Below are 13,942 nucleotides of genomic sequence, written 5' to 3' on the forward strand. Positions count from 1 at the left end.
ACTCTGTTTTCCCTCCCGCCTCTCCTGTGTGTCTATTCTCTTGGTAGCAGTGCTTCTGGGCAGTTATCCACATGCACGGTCCGCATCCTCTCCCTGAGCTCCTTCTTGGACGCCTGAGCTGTGGAAGTCTCGGTTCCTGACGACCTTCATGTTGGCCACTTTTTGGTCGTTTCAGGTGACCCTGCCTCCAGCTTCCTCACTTCTGTCTCAGCCCCACTCCCTGTTCCTCCTCAGACTTCTTGGCTGCTTCTCATTTCCTTGGACTCTGAATGTTAAATGGCCCAGGACTCCACTCTGGGAAGTCTCAGACTTTGTAACCTCAGTATCAGAGCTTCTGATTCCGCTGCCGCTGACAGCTCCCGAGTGTGTTCCCTGAGATCCCAAATCACACAGAAACTGCTCGTGGATCTCTCTGCTTGGCTACCTCAGGGCATTTCAAATCAGTTCCACCCGCATCTCAGTAAAAAGCTTAATTCTTCCAGCTGCTCATGACAGGAATCCTGTAGTCATCTTTTCCCCCACCTTTTTAACTTTTACCCCATATTCAACATGGCAGCAAAACCTAGTGGGTCCATCTTCCACGTAGACTCTGACTGCAGCAGCTCCCCACCTCAATTGCACCACCGAGGTCCAGTTTCCTGGATGGCAGCAGTGGCCTCAAAATTGTTTTCCCTGCATTTTCTCATTTTTCTTTCCTTACTTTACTGTATTTTCAACTTGGCAGGCAGGGGGATACTTTTTATTTTGTTTGTTTGTTTGTTTGTTTATTTGTTTTTGAGACAGAGTTTCGCTCTTGTTGCCCAGGCTGGAGTGCAATGCGATCTTGGCTCACTGCAACCTCCACCTCCCAGTTTCAAATGATTCTCCTGCCTCAGCCTCCCAAGTAGCTGGGATTACAGGCACTCACCACCATGCCTGGCTAATTTTTGTATTTTTTTTTTTTAGTAGAGATGGGGCTTCACCATGTTGGCCAGGCTGGTCACAAACTCCTGACCTCAAGTGATCTGCCTGCCTTAGCCTCCCAAGGTGCTGGGATTACATGTATGAGCCACCATGCCTAGCCGGGATCCTTTCAAAACAAAAATTTTCATATGACTTTTCTGGTCAGAACTCTGATAGCTTTCCATCTCCCTCCAGGTCCAAGCTGACCTTGTGAGAGTTACCTAAAAGACCCTGCAAGGGTCCCTCCTTCCATCTTGGCTGACCTTCTTCAGGTCCAGGTGATGCAGTAGCCTCCATCTTTTCCTGAGCTCCTCCCAGCCTTTGCCCTGCCCACCCCCTCCTGCCGTGACTTTCTTCCTGCAGGTGTGCCTCCTTGCTTCGTTCTGGCTTCTGCTCAGATACGCCTGTCACAGTTTCTGTGACTCTTAACATTCCCTGTTTCTTATCCCTGCTTAGATTTTTTTGTTGCATTCATCAGTCACTAAAGTCATGAAGACTTTGTCAATTTATCTTTGCTTCTCCCTTCACTAGAATATGGGCTTCATAAAGGCAGGAATTTGTATCTGTCTTCTTTATTTCTTAATTGCTGTACAGGACCTGGTCTACAGTGGCTGTTCAGAGACTGCAGATCACCACCATGACCCAGAAGGTGTATAGGACTTGCACTCAAGGGATTGCGGTTCAAATCACACTCCAAAGCTCAGCTTTGGGTATATTGCTTTGGCTACTCTGTCCCATTGTTTCATCTTACGTAAAAAGGCTATATTTCTCAGGGGTCACAACAATAAGATCATCACTGCTTGCAAACATTGCAGTGGTACACAATTGCAGTGTTTTCTAAATAAAAGCAAAAAAGGGCCAGTGAGCATGCAAACTCAGTGCCAAATCCATGTGCTCAACTCCTGGAAAGCTGCTTTTGGTCCGTTTGTTCTAATTTAAACTCTTTAAAATTGGCAATAAGCTTGACCCCTTGCTTTCCTAGGCTACGACAACTGGAAGCAGATTGGAAGTGAGGAGGAAGTGGGCAAAGGATGTCTGGTGGCCTTGGTGACCAGCAGCTGATGACCCATTTATACCCAGGTGGAGAGCGAGGCTCCGATTCTCCTGAATCGTGAGAGCAAAGAAATCGCACATTTTGAGGCCACAAGGGGTCCGCTTTCAGCTCGCTGCCCCTCTCATCAGCATCAAAGAAAATCACTGGTGCATGAATGTAACAGTTGGGGTTCGTGAAGACCTGAGTCAGGAGAAACAGGGTAATATAGATCTCAAATGTTCTCTTTCGTAAGGCCATTCCATGTGTAAAGTGTTTTAGAAAGATTTCCATCCCACATGGTTCATTTTCTTAAGGCCTTGATTTTTAAAAAGGTCAGCTTGCCAAATTTGGGCATTCCACTGACGAGGACTTTATCTAATTCCTTGAGACCTAGGTAGATTATTTCCTAAATGGTGTATGATCCATTAAGGAGTTTCCCAACTGAGTTTAGGGAGCAGATACCAACAACAAAGCATACAATTAAAGAGCAATTAAGCACTGGCTTTGTCACAGCTATCAGGAACATCAGGGTAATAGAAGCCAGGACCACACATGGGCTGGGACAGGTGGAAAGGATTCCAAGACTGTGCTGCACAATTGCAAGCTCGTATCAGGCAGGGAGCTCCACTTAGCCCTCTTTGCATCTCTTCGAGGTCTGAAATGCTTACCCTACGGAAGGTACTGTGGAAATGCTTATGGACTGACATCTGTAGGGCTGAGATTGGTGGGAAAATAATACAGCTAATTGTGTGTGTTGGAAAGGGTTTGGTGTGAAACAGAGTGACTTGATCGAGATGAATGAAAAGCTGTTTTGGGGAATTGTGAGACATCCTTATTGCTATGTAGGCTGTAGCAGAAGCACTCCAGGATCCACGTTGGAATCCATGTGAGTTCCTGAGCTGAAGTCTACAGAGCACGACCGTGACCCGGAAGGCATACAGGACTTGGAGTGGAGGGATCAGGGTTCAAAGCACATCTCAGCGCTACACTGCAGGTGTATTGCTCGGCTTCTCTGTCCCACCGTTTTATCTCCCATAAGCAGTTATTATTTACTTCTGGGGGTCACAGCAATAAGATTATCACTGCTTGTAAACATTGTAAAGGTAAGTGAGAGTGTATGTGCACTACACGCGGACCTACTACGTCACTTGTGATCTTAAGCTGGTGAGTAAAGCATGTAATGACAGTGGCATAGTTTGAAATGTTTTTCTAGTGGCAGAAGACAAGGCACGTAGGAGGGAATGAAGAAGAAAAATATACGAAACTCTCATCAATAGCACTTTGTGTCGCCAAATATTTGGTTATTTTACAGTTCTACCAAAATGAACCGTAGAAACAAAGTTCTGTTGAAATGACATTTAAATAGTTTCTGAAGATTTATTGTTGCAGAAGAAGATAAAATGTAAAATTACTGACTTAGTAAGAATCTGGCTTGGTCTAGCAATGTGGACTTGTGGGATGCATTTCTACCCTTGCCTGGCAACCTGGAGAATTAGGCAGACATACCTAATACCTGCTGGCTTTCAGGCTTTCATCCACTGAGTGCCTGGGGTCATAACTGCTCCAGAGGTACCTCTTACTGTGCAGGCCAGTCCACCTCCATAAATGCCACTTTCAGTTCAGAGTCCACTTCTATTTTCTTACAAAAGATTTCCCAGTATTATTGCAAAGGCAAGAGCACTGACTCAGATTATTTATTTTTTAATTTTTTTATTATACTTTAAGGTCTGGGATACATGTGCAGAATGTGCAAGTTTGTCGCATAGGTATACATGTGCCATGGTGGTTTGCTGTACCCATCAACCCGTCATCTACACTAGGTATTTCTCCTAATGCTCTCCCTCCCCTAGACCCCCCACCCCCTGACATGCCCCGGTGTGTAATGTTCCCCTCCCTGTGTCCATGTGTTCTCATTGTTCAACTCCCACTTATGAGTGAGAACATGCAGTGTTTGGTTTTCTGTTCCTGTGTTAGTTTACTGAGAATGGATGAAGGTTTCCAGCTTCATCCACGTCCCTGCAAAGGACATGAAATCATTCTTTTTTATGGCCGCATAGTATTCCATGGTGTGTATGTGCCACATTTTCTTTATCTAATGTATCTTTGATGGGCATCTGGGTTGGTTCGAAGCCTTTGCTATTGTGTATAGTGCTACAGTAAGCATATATGTGCATGTGTCTTTACAGTAGAATGATTTATAATCCTTTGAGTATACACCCAGGAATAGGATTACAGGATCAAATGGTATTTCTAGTTCTAGATCCGTGATGAATTGCCACAGTTTCCACAGTGCTTGTCTTCCACTAATTTACACTGCCACCATTAGTGTAAAGCGCTATTTCTTCACATCCTCTCCAGCATGTATTGTTTCCTTTTTTTTTTTTTGATGAAGTCTTGCTCTGTTGCCCAAGCTGGAGTTCAGCGGCACAATCTCAGCTCACTGCAAACTCCATCTCCCAGGTTCAAGCAATTCTCTTGCCTCAGCCTCTGGAGTAGCTGGGACTACAGGCACATGCCACTACGCCCAGCTTATTTTTTGTTTTTTGTTTTTTTTTAGTAGAGACGGGGGTTTCATCATGTTGCCCAGACTGGTCGCAGACTTCTGAGCTCAGGCAATCCACCTGCCTCAGCCTTCCAAAGTGCTGCGATGACAGGTGTGAGCCACCATGCCCGGCTATTTCCTCACTTTTTAATGATCGCCATTCTAACTGGCGTGAGATGGTATCTCATTGTGGTTTTGATTTGCATTTCTCTAATGACAAGTGATGATGAGCTTGCTTTCCTTCTTTCTTTCTTTCTTTTTTTTTTTCTGAGACAGAGTCTTGCTCTGTCACTAGGCTGGAGCACAGTAGCGCAGTCTCGGCTCACTGCAACCTCTGCCTCCCGGGTTCAAGTGATCCTTCCACCTCAGCCTCCCGAGTAGCTGGGACTACAGGCACATGCCACCATGTCAGGCTAATTTTCGTATTTTTAGTAAAGATGTGATTTCACCATGTTGGCCAGGGTGGTCTCAATCTCTTGACCTCGTGATCCGCCTGCCTTGGCCTCCCAAAGTTCTGGAATTACTGGTGTGAGCCACTGCACCCGGCCAATGAGCTTTTTTTCATATGTTCATTGGCTGCATAAATATCTTCTTTTGAAAACTGTCTGTTCATATCCTTCATCCACTTTTTAATGGGGTTGTTTTTTCTTGTAAATTTGTTTAAGTTCCTTGTAGATTCTGGATTTTAGCCCTTTGTCAGATGCATAGATTGCAAAGATTTTCTCCTATTCTGTAAGTTGCCTATTCACACTGATGACAGTTTGCTTTGTTGTGCAGAAGCTCTTTAGTTTAGTTAGATCACACTTGTCAATGTTGGCTTTTGTTGCAATTGCTTTTGGTGTTTTAGTCATGAAGTCTTTGCCCATGCCTATGTCCTGAGTGGTATTGCCTGGGTTTTCTTTTAGGGTTTTTGTGGTTTTAGGTCTCACATTTAAATCTTTAACCCATCTTGAGTTATTTTTGTATAGGTGTAAGGAAGGGGTCTAGTTTCAGTTTTCTGCATATGACTAGCCAGTTTTCCCAACACCGTTTATTAAATAGGGAATCCTTTCCCAACTGATTGTTTTTGTCAGGTTTGTCAAAGATCAGATGGTTGTAGATGTGTGGTGTTATTTCTGAGGCCTCTGCTCTGTTCTGTTGGTCTCTGTCTCTGTTTTGGTACCAGTACCATGCTGTTTTTGTTACTATAGCCTTGTAGTAGAATTTGAAGTCAGGTAGCATGATACCTCTAGCTTTGTTCTTTTTGCTTAGGATTGTCTTGGCTATATGGGCCCTTTTTTGGTTCCATTTGAAATTTAAAGTAGTTTTTTCTAATTCTGTGAAGAAAGTCAATGGTAGCTTGATAGGAAGAGCATTGAATCTATAAGTTACTTTGGGCAGTATGGCCATTTTCATAATATTGATTCTTCCTATCCATAAGCATGGAATGTTTTTCCATTTGTTTGTGTCCTCTCTTATCTCCTTGAGTAGTAGTTTGTAGTTCTCCTTGAAGAGGTCCTTCATATCCCTTGTAAGTTGTATTCCTAGATATTTTATTCTCTTAGTAGCAATTATGAATGGGAGTTCACTCATAATTTGGCTCCCTATTATTGGTGTATAGGAATGCCTGTGATTTTCGCACATTGATTTTGTACCCTGAGACTTTGCTGTAGTTGCTTACTAGCTTCAGGAGTTTTTGGACTGAGACGATGGAACAATGATGTCATCTGCAAACAGAGATAATTTGACTTCCTCTCTTCCTATTTGAATATCCTTTATTTCTTTCTCTTGCCTGATTGCCCTGGTCAGAACTTCCAATACTATGTTGAATAGGAGTGGTGAGAAAGGGCACCCTTGTCTTGTGCCAGTTTTCAAAGGGAATGCTTCTAGCTTTTGGCTATTCAGTATGATATTGGCTGTGGGTTTGTAATAAATAGCTCTTATTATTTTGAGATATGTTCCATCAATACATAGTTTATTGAGTGTTTTTAGCATGAATGGGTGTTGAATTTTATTGAAGGCCTTTTCTGAACCTGTTAATTGTGGTTTTGTCATTGGTTCTGTTTATGTGATGGTTTATGTTTATTTATTTGAGTATGTTGAACAAGCCTTGCATCCCAGGGATGAATCCAAGTTGATCGTGGTGAATAAGCTTTTTAATGTGCGGTTAGATTGGTTTTCCAGTATTTTATTGAGGATTTTCGCATCGATGTTCATCATGGATATTGGCCTGAAATTTCCTTTTTTTGTTTTGTCTTTTTCAGGTTTTGGTATCAGGATGACGCTGGCCTCTTAAAATGAGTTAGGGAGGAGTCCCTCTCTTTCTATTGTTTGGAATAATTTTAGAAGGAATGGTACCAGCTCCTCTTTTTGCCTGTGGTAGAACTTAGCTGTACATTTTTCTAGTCCTGGGCTTATTTTGGTTGGTAGGCTATTAATTACTGCCTCAATTTCAAAACTTGTGATTGGTCTATTCAGGGATTCAACTTCTTCCTGGTTTAGTCTTGTGAGGGTGTATGTGTCCAGGAATTTATCTATTCCTTCTAGATTTTCTAGTTTATTTTCATAGAAGTGTTTATAGTATTCTCTGATGGTTGTTTGTATTTCTCTGGGGTCAGTGGTGATATCCCCTTTATCATTTTTTATTGTGTCTATTTTATTCTTTTCTCTTGCCTTCTTTATTAGTCTGGCTAGCAGTCTATATAATTTGTTAATCTTTTCAAAAATAAAGTACCACAGCTCTGGATTCATTGATTTTTTTGAAGGGTTTTTCATTTCTCTATCTCCTTTAGTTCTGCTCTGATTTTAGCTCTTTCTTGTCTTCTGCTAGCTTTTGAAACGGTTTGCTCTTGCTTCTCTAGTTCATTTCATTGTGATGTTAGGGTATTGATTTTAGATCTTTCTTGCTTTCTCCTGGGGGCATTTAGTGCTATAAATTTCCCTCTAAACACTGTTTATGCTGTGTCCCAAAGATTCTGATACATTGTGCCTTCGTTCTCACTGGTTTCAAAAACCTTATTTATTTCTGCCTTAATTTCATTATTTACCCAGGAGTCATTCAGGTGCATATTATTCAGTTTCCATGTAGTTGTGCGGTTTTGAGGGAATTTCTCAATCCTGAGTTCTAATTTGTTTGCACTGTGGTCTGAGAGACTGTTATGATTTCCATTCTTTTGCATTTGCCGAGGAGTGATTTACTTCCAATGATGTGGTCAGTTTTAGAGTAGGTGTGATGTGGTGCTGAGAAGAATGTATATTCTGTTGATTTGGGGTGGAGAGTTCTGTAGATGTCTATTAGGTCCACTTGGTCCAGAGCTGAGTTCAAGTCCTGAATTTAATCATTAATATTCTGCCTTGTTGATCTGTCTAATTTTGACAGTGAGATGGTAAAGTCTCCCTCTATTATTGTGTGGGAGTATAAGTCTCTTTGTAGGTCTCTAAGAACATGCTTTATGAAGCTGGGTGCTCCTGTATTGGGTGAATATGTATTTAGGATAGTTAGCTTTTCTTGTTGCATTGATCCCTTTACTATTAACTGATGCCCTTCTTTGTCTCTTTTGATCTTTGTTTGCTTAAAGTCTATTTTACCAGAGACTAGGGTTGCAACCTCGGCTTTTTTTTGCATTCCATTTGCTTGGTAAATCTTCTTCCATCCCTTTATTTTGAACCTTTGTGTGTCTTTGCATGTGAGATGGGTCTCCTGAATACAGCACACTGATGGGTCTTGACTCTTTACCCAATTTGCCAGTCTGTGTCTTTCAATTAGGGTATTTACCCCTTTTCATTTAAGGTTAATATTGCTATGTGTGAATTTGATCTTGTCATTATGATGCTAGCTGGTTATTTTGCCCTTTGGTTGATGTAGTTTCTTCACAGTGTCGATGGCCTGTACATTTTGTATGTTGCTGCAGTGGCTGGTACTGGCTTCTGCTTTCCATGTTTAGTGCTTCCCTCAGGAGCTCTTGTAAGTCTTTCCTGGTGGTGATAAAATCCCTCAGCATTTGCTTGTCTGTAAAGGATTTTATTTCTCCTTCAGTTTTGAAGCTTAGTTTGGCTGGAATAAAATTCTGGTTGAAAATTCTTTTCTTTAAGAATGTTAAATACTGGCTCCCACTCTATTCTAGCTTGTACGGTTTCTGCCAAGAGATCCGCTGTTAGTCAGATGGGCTTCCCTTTGTGGGTAACCCAACCTTTCTCTCTGACTGCCCTTAACATTTTTTCCTTCATTTCAATCTGGGTGAATCTGACAATTATGTGTCTTGGGGTTGCTCTTCTAGAGGAATATCTTTGCAGTGTTCTCTGTATTGCTTGAATTTGAATATTGGCCTGTCTCACTAAGTTGTGTAAGTTCTCCTTGATAACATCCTGAAGTGTGTTTTCTAACTTGGTTCCATTCTGCCTGTCACTTTCAGGTACAACAATCAAACATAGGTTTGGTCTTTTCACATAGTCCCATATTTCTTGGAGGCTTTGTTCATTCCTTTTCATTCCTTTTTCTCTACTCTAGTCTTCATGCTTTATTTCATTATGTTGATCTTCAATCTCTGATATTTTTCTTCCTCTTGATCAATTTGGCTATTGATACTTGTCAATGCTTCACAAAGTTCTCATGCTTTGTTTTTTAGCTCCAGAAGGTCATTTATGTTCTTCTCTAAATTGGTTATTCTAATTAGCAGTTCCTGTTATCTTTTATCAAGGCTCTTAGCTTCCTTGCATTGGGTCAGAACATGCTCCTTTAGCTCAAAGGAGTTTGCTATTACCTACCTTCTGAAGACTACTTCTGTCAATTCATCAAACTCATTCTTCATCCAGTTTTGTTTCCTTGATGGTGAGGAGTTGTGATCCTTTAGCAGAGAAGAGGCTTTCTCTAAGGTTTTTTGAATTTTCAACCTTTTTACGCTGATTTTTCCTCATCTTCATGGATTTATCTACCTTAGTTCTTTGATGTTGATGACCTTTGGATGGGGTTTCTGCAGGGTCATCCTTTTTGTTGATGTTGATGCTATTGCTTTCTGTTTGTTAGTTTTCCTTCTAACAGCCAGGCCCCCCTGCTGCAGGTCTGCTGGGGTTTGCCAAATGCCCACACAGCCTCTGTTTGCCTGGGTATCACCAGCAGAAGCTGCAGAACAGCAGCGATTGCTGTCTGCTCCTTCCTCTGGAAGCTTTATCCCTGAGGGGCACCTGCCAGATGTCAGCTGGAGCTCTCCTGTATGTGGTGTCTGTTGACCCCTCTGGGAGGTGTCTCCCCATCAGGAGGCATGGGTGTCAAAGACCTACTTGAGAGGTGGTCTGTCCCTTAGCAGAGCTCAAGCACTGTGCTGGGACATCTGCTGCTCTCCTCAGAGCTGGCAGGTAGATACGTTTAAGTCTGCTGAAGCTGTGCCCACAGGCGCCCCTTTCCCCAGGTGCTCTGTCTCAGGGAAATGGGGTTTTATCTATCAGCCCCTGACTGGGGCTGCTGCCTTTCTTTCAGAGATGCCCTGCCCAGAGAGGAGGAATTTAGAGAGGCAGTCTGGCTATGTTGTGGTCGGCTCCACCTAATCCAAACTTCCTGGAGGCTTTGTTTACACTGTGAGGGAAAACCACCTACTCAAGCCTCAGTAATGGCAGATGCCCCTCCCCTCTCCAATATGGAGTGTCCCAGGTTGACTTCAGATCTTAGCTTGTTGGATTCTGTGATGGTGGGATCTGCTGAGCTAGACCACTTGGCTCCCTGGCATCAGTCCCCTTTCCATGGGGATGAACAGTTCTATCTTGCTGGCATTCCAGGTGCCACTGGAGTACGAAAAAAACTCCTGCAGCTATCTTGGTGTCATGACCACCTGGTTTTGTGCTTGAAACCCGGGGCTCTGGTGGTATAGGCACACGAGGGAATCTCCTGGTCTGCAGGTTGTGAAGACCATGGGAAATGTTTAGTATCTGGGCTGGATAGCACTGTCCTTCACTTACGGCTTCCCTTGGTTATGAGAGGGAGTTCCCCAACCCCTTTTGCTTCCCAGGTGAGGTGACACTCCACCCTGCTTTGCTTGCCCTCCATGAGCTGCACCCACTGTCCAACCAGTTCCAATGAGATGAGCCAGGAACCTCATTTGGAAATGCAGACATCATCTGCTTTCTACATTGGTCTCACTGGGAGCTGCAGATGGGAGCTGTTCCTAGTCAGCCATCTTGCCTGGGCTGTCCAGATTATTTCTTTACTCAGTCTCTCTCACCTACAGAAGAGCACCACATGTTTCTGCATAGGCAGGGTGCTATTTGTCCTTTGCTCTGTGATAAACATTTGTCATCCTGTTCCTCTGGGGAAAGACTATGAATGTGTATTCACTTCAGACAGGTAGAAGCAGGTAGCCTACTATTTATAGGGTTCCCACAAAACATTAGGGTAAAACATTTGAGCAGAATAAAAGTCACTTGTCTTTTAAGAATAGAGCTCCTTAAAACGAGTTGTTTTATCATCACTTCTCCCTTGCACTTTGTGTTTTCCCGCTTCTACTTTTTTCTCCTTTTCTGCACATGTTCTTTGACATTCCTTGGCTATGGGGTTAGGGATTTCATTGAGGGATAAATAAATATTTCTTTATTTCCAGTCATTTATTACTAAATTTTTAGATTTAGGAAAATGTAGAATGGTCAAGTGATGTTTCATTTGTTTTCCTGTTTTGTTTCTACATGATGGAAAACATTCAAATGTACTCTGTTAAACATTGACTCAAACTCTACGAGTAATCATAGAAGGGTAACAGCACTGTAAAATTTCTGTTCTCTGTTGTGTTTTCCAGATGTAGTCTGTCTGGATGCATTTTATTTAATGCCATAAGCATTTTGTTTGCTGTGGAAATAGGAGGGAAATTTAAATCCAATTTAAAAGATTGAGTCACTTTCTGCTTGCATATTGTGTTCAAAATGACCCCTTTAATGGGCAGATCCTGTGTGGATACCATCATTTGACAGACTTTGGCTGGTGTATGCAGTGTGACCTGCTCTATGAATATAGCCACATCTAGTTTGTTTCATTAATTAGTTACATAGACTTGCATGCACACAGTTACTGGTCATATTTTACATGGTGGTTAGTTTTTAAAAGTTAGTATAAAAGATATAAACTTTATTTTAATCAGAAAAAAAAATCAAACATTAACATGTTCTTTGATTATTAGAGCCTGGATCCTTGTACACAAATAAGCCATGAATGTACTTTAAAATATATCTCTTTTATCATGGTAAGAGCTTAATATGGAATCTATACTCTTAACAAATTTTTAAGTGAAAAATTCAGTACTATTGTCTACAGGCACAGTGTTGCCCATGGGTCTTCAGAAATTACTCATCTTGCATAACTGAAACTTTAAACACATTCATCAGCAACTCCCTGTGACCGCCTCCCTCCAGTTTCCAGTTAGACTGTTTTAGATACTTGTGTAAGTGGAATAATACACCTTGTTTCTTTCTATGACTGTTTTATTTCATGTAGCATAATGTCCTCAAGGATCATCTATGTTGTCACCTATTGCAGGATTTTTTTTAAGATGAATACTATTCTATTGAATGTATATTACATTTTCTGTATCCATTCATCTGGCAATGAACATTTTAGGTTATTTTCACACCTTGGCAGTTGTAAATAATGCTGCAGTCAATATGGGAATGCTAATATAGCTGAGATCTTCATTTCAATTCTATTGGATAAATACACAGAAATGGGACTGTGGGACCGTATGGTAGTCTTGAGGAACATCCATACTGTTTTCCATTGCTGTGGCACCAGTTTGAGCTGCCACCAGCAGTATGAAAGAGTTCAGTGTCTCCAGGTTTCGTGAACACCTCTCTTTCATTTTGTCGACAATAGCTAACCTGACACGTATAAGGTGGTATCGCATTGTGGGTTTGATCACATTTCTCTGATTATTAGTGATATTGACCATACCTTCACATGTCTTTGGGCAATGGTTTGTCTTCTTTGGAGAAATGCCTATGCAAGTTCCCAGTCTCCTTTTAACCAGGTTATTAGTTGTCTTGCTATTGATAGATAGGAATCCCTTATACATATTGGATAGTAACTAGCTTAGTTTGGTCCTTTTTTAGCTCCTTGAGGTGTAAAGTTAGGTTGTTTACTTGAGCTCTTTCTTCTTTTCCATGTAGGCATTCATTGCCGTAACTTCCATCTTAGTACTGTTTCTGTTGTGTCCCATACATTTTGCTATGTTTTATTTTCATTTTCATTTGTCTCAAGATATTTTCTAATTTTCCTTTTAATTTATTCTTGACCCATTTGTTTGTTCAAAACTGTGTTGTTTAACTTTTATGTATTTGTGAAGTTTTCAGTTTTCTTTCTGCTGATAATTTCTACTTTCATTCCAATGTGGCATAAAAATGAACTGAGGGTGGCTTCTGGTCAACAGCCAAGGACAAACTGAGGCCCGTGGTCCAACAGCCCTAGAGGAACCAAGGCCTTGGAACTGAGCATGCAAGCAGCTCTTTCCCTAGTCAAGCATTCAGATGAAACCACAGCCCTATCCAGTGCCTCAGTGTGGGATTGTGGAAGAGCATAAAACAGTGGCCCCATTGTGCCACTTCCAGACTTCTGAGCCACAAAACCATGAGATTGTCAACATGTGCTGTTTTAGGCCCCTATGTTTTGGCATAACTTATCACACAGCAATAGATAACTAACACAAGTGACCTACTTAAGTCAAGTACCTTGAGATCTTATCTAAACTAAGATTAAATGAAGACAAAGAAAGGATTAAAAATAACAATTCATCAATCTAACAAATATACTCAGCAAATTTAAACATAATTACATGCAACAAATGACAAAAGGTGTCCAGTAAGCTTCTGATACTAACTTTCAATTTTATCCCAAACAAAGAATTTTTTTTTTTTTTTTTTTTTTTTAGACGGAGTCTCGCTCTTGTTACCCAGGCTGGAGTGCAATGGCGCGATCTCGGCTCACCGCAACCTCCGCCTCTTGGGTTCAGGCAATTCTCCTGCCTCAGCCTCCTGAGTAGCTGGGACTACAGGCATGCGCCACCATGCCCAGCTAATTTTTTGTATTTTTAGTAGAGACGGGGTTTCACCATGTTGACCAGGATGGTCTCGATCTCTTGACCTCGTGATCCACCCTCCTTGGCCTCCCAAAGTGCTGGGATTACAGGAGTGAACAAAGAATTTTTAAAAATTAGTTGGGTATGAGAATCTTTGTTCTGGTCCTCTCTGAATTCCTGCTTTCCATGTTGCTCAGATTCTGTGTGGCTGCCATCTCCACTACAGGGTTTTCTTAAACCTGTTTACTGGGTCTGAACCTATTTCTATTTTGAAAGAATAAAGTATCATTTTATATACTAAGTCTTTGCCAGTAGAATTCCTAAGGAGGCCCATTTATTGTAAAGGCTTTGAAATCTTATTGTCTGAATAACTGATGTGTTTATAATTATTCCTAAAATGTT

Source organism: Aotus nancymaae, unplaced genomic scaffold (genome assembly GCF_030222135.1).
Source record: "Aotus nancymaae isolate 86718 unplaced genomic scaffold, 86718_ANA_hifiasm-v0.15.2.pri h1tg000057l, whole genome shotgun sequence".
In the NCBI taxonomy this organism is placed as follows: Eukaryota; Metazoa; Chordata; class Mammalia; order Primates; family Aotidae; genus Aotus; species Aotus nancymaae.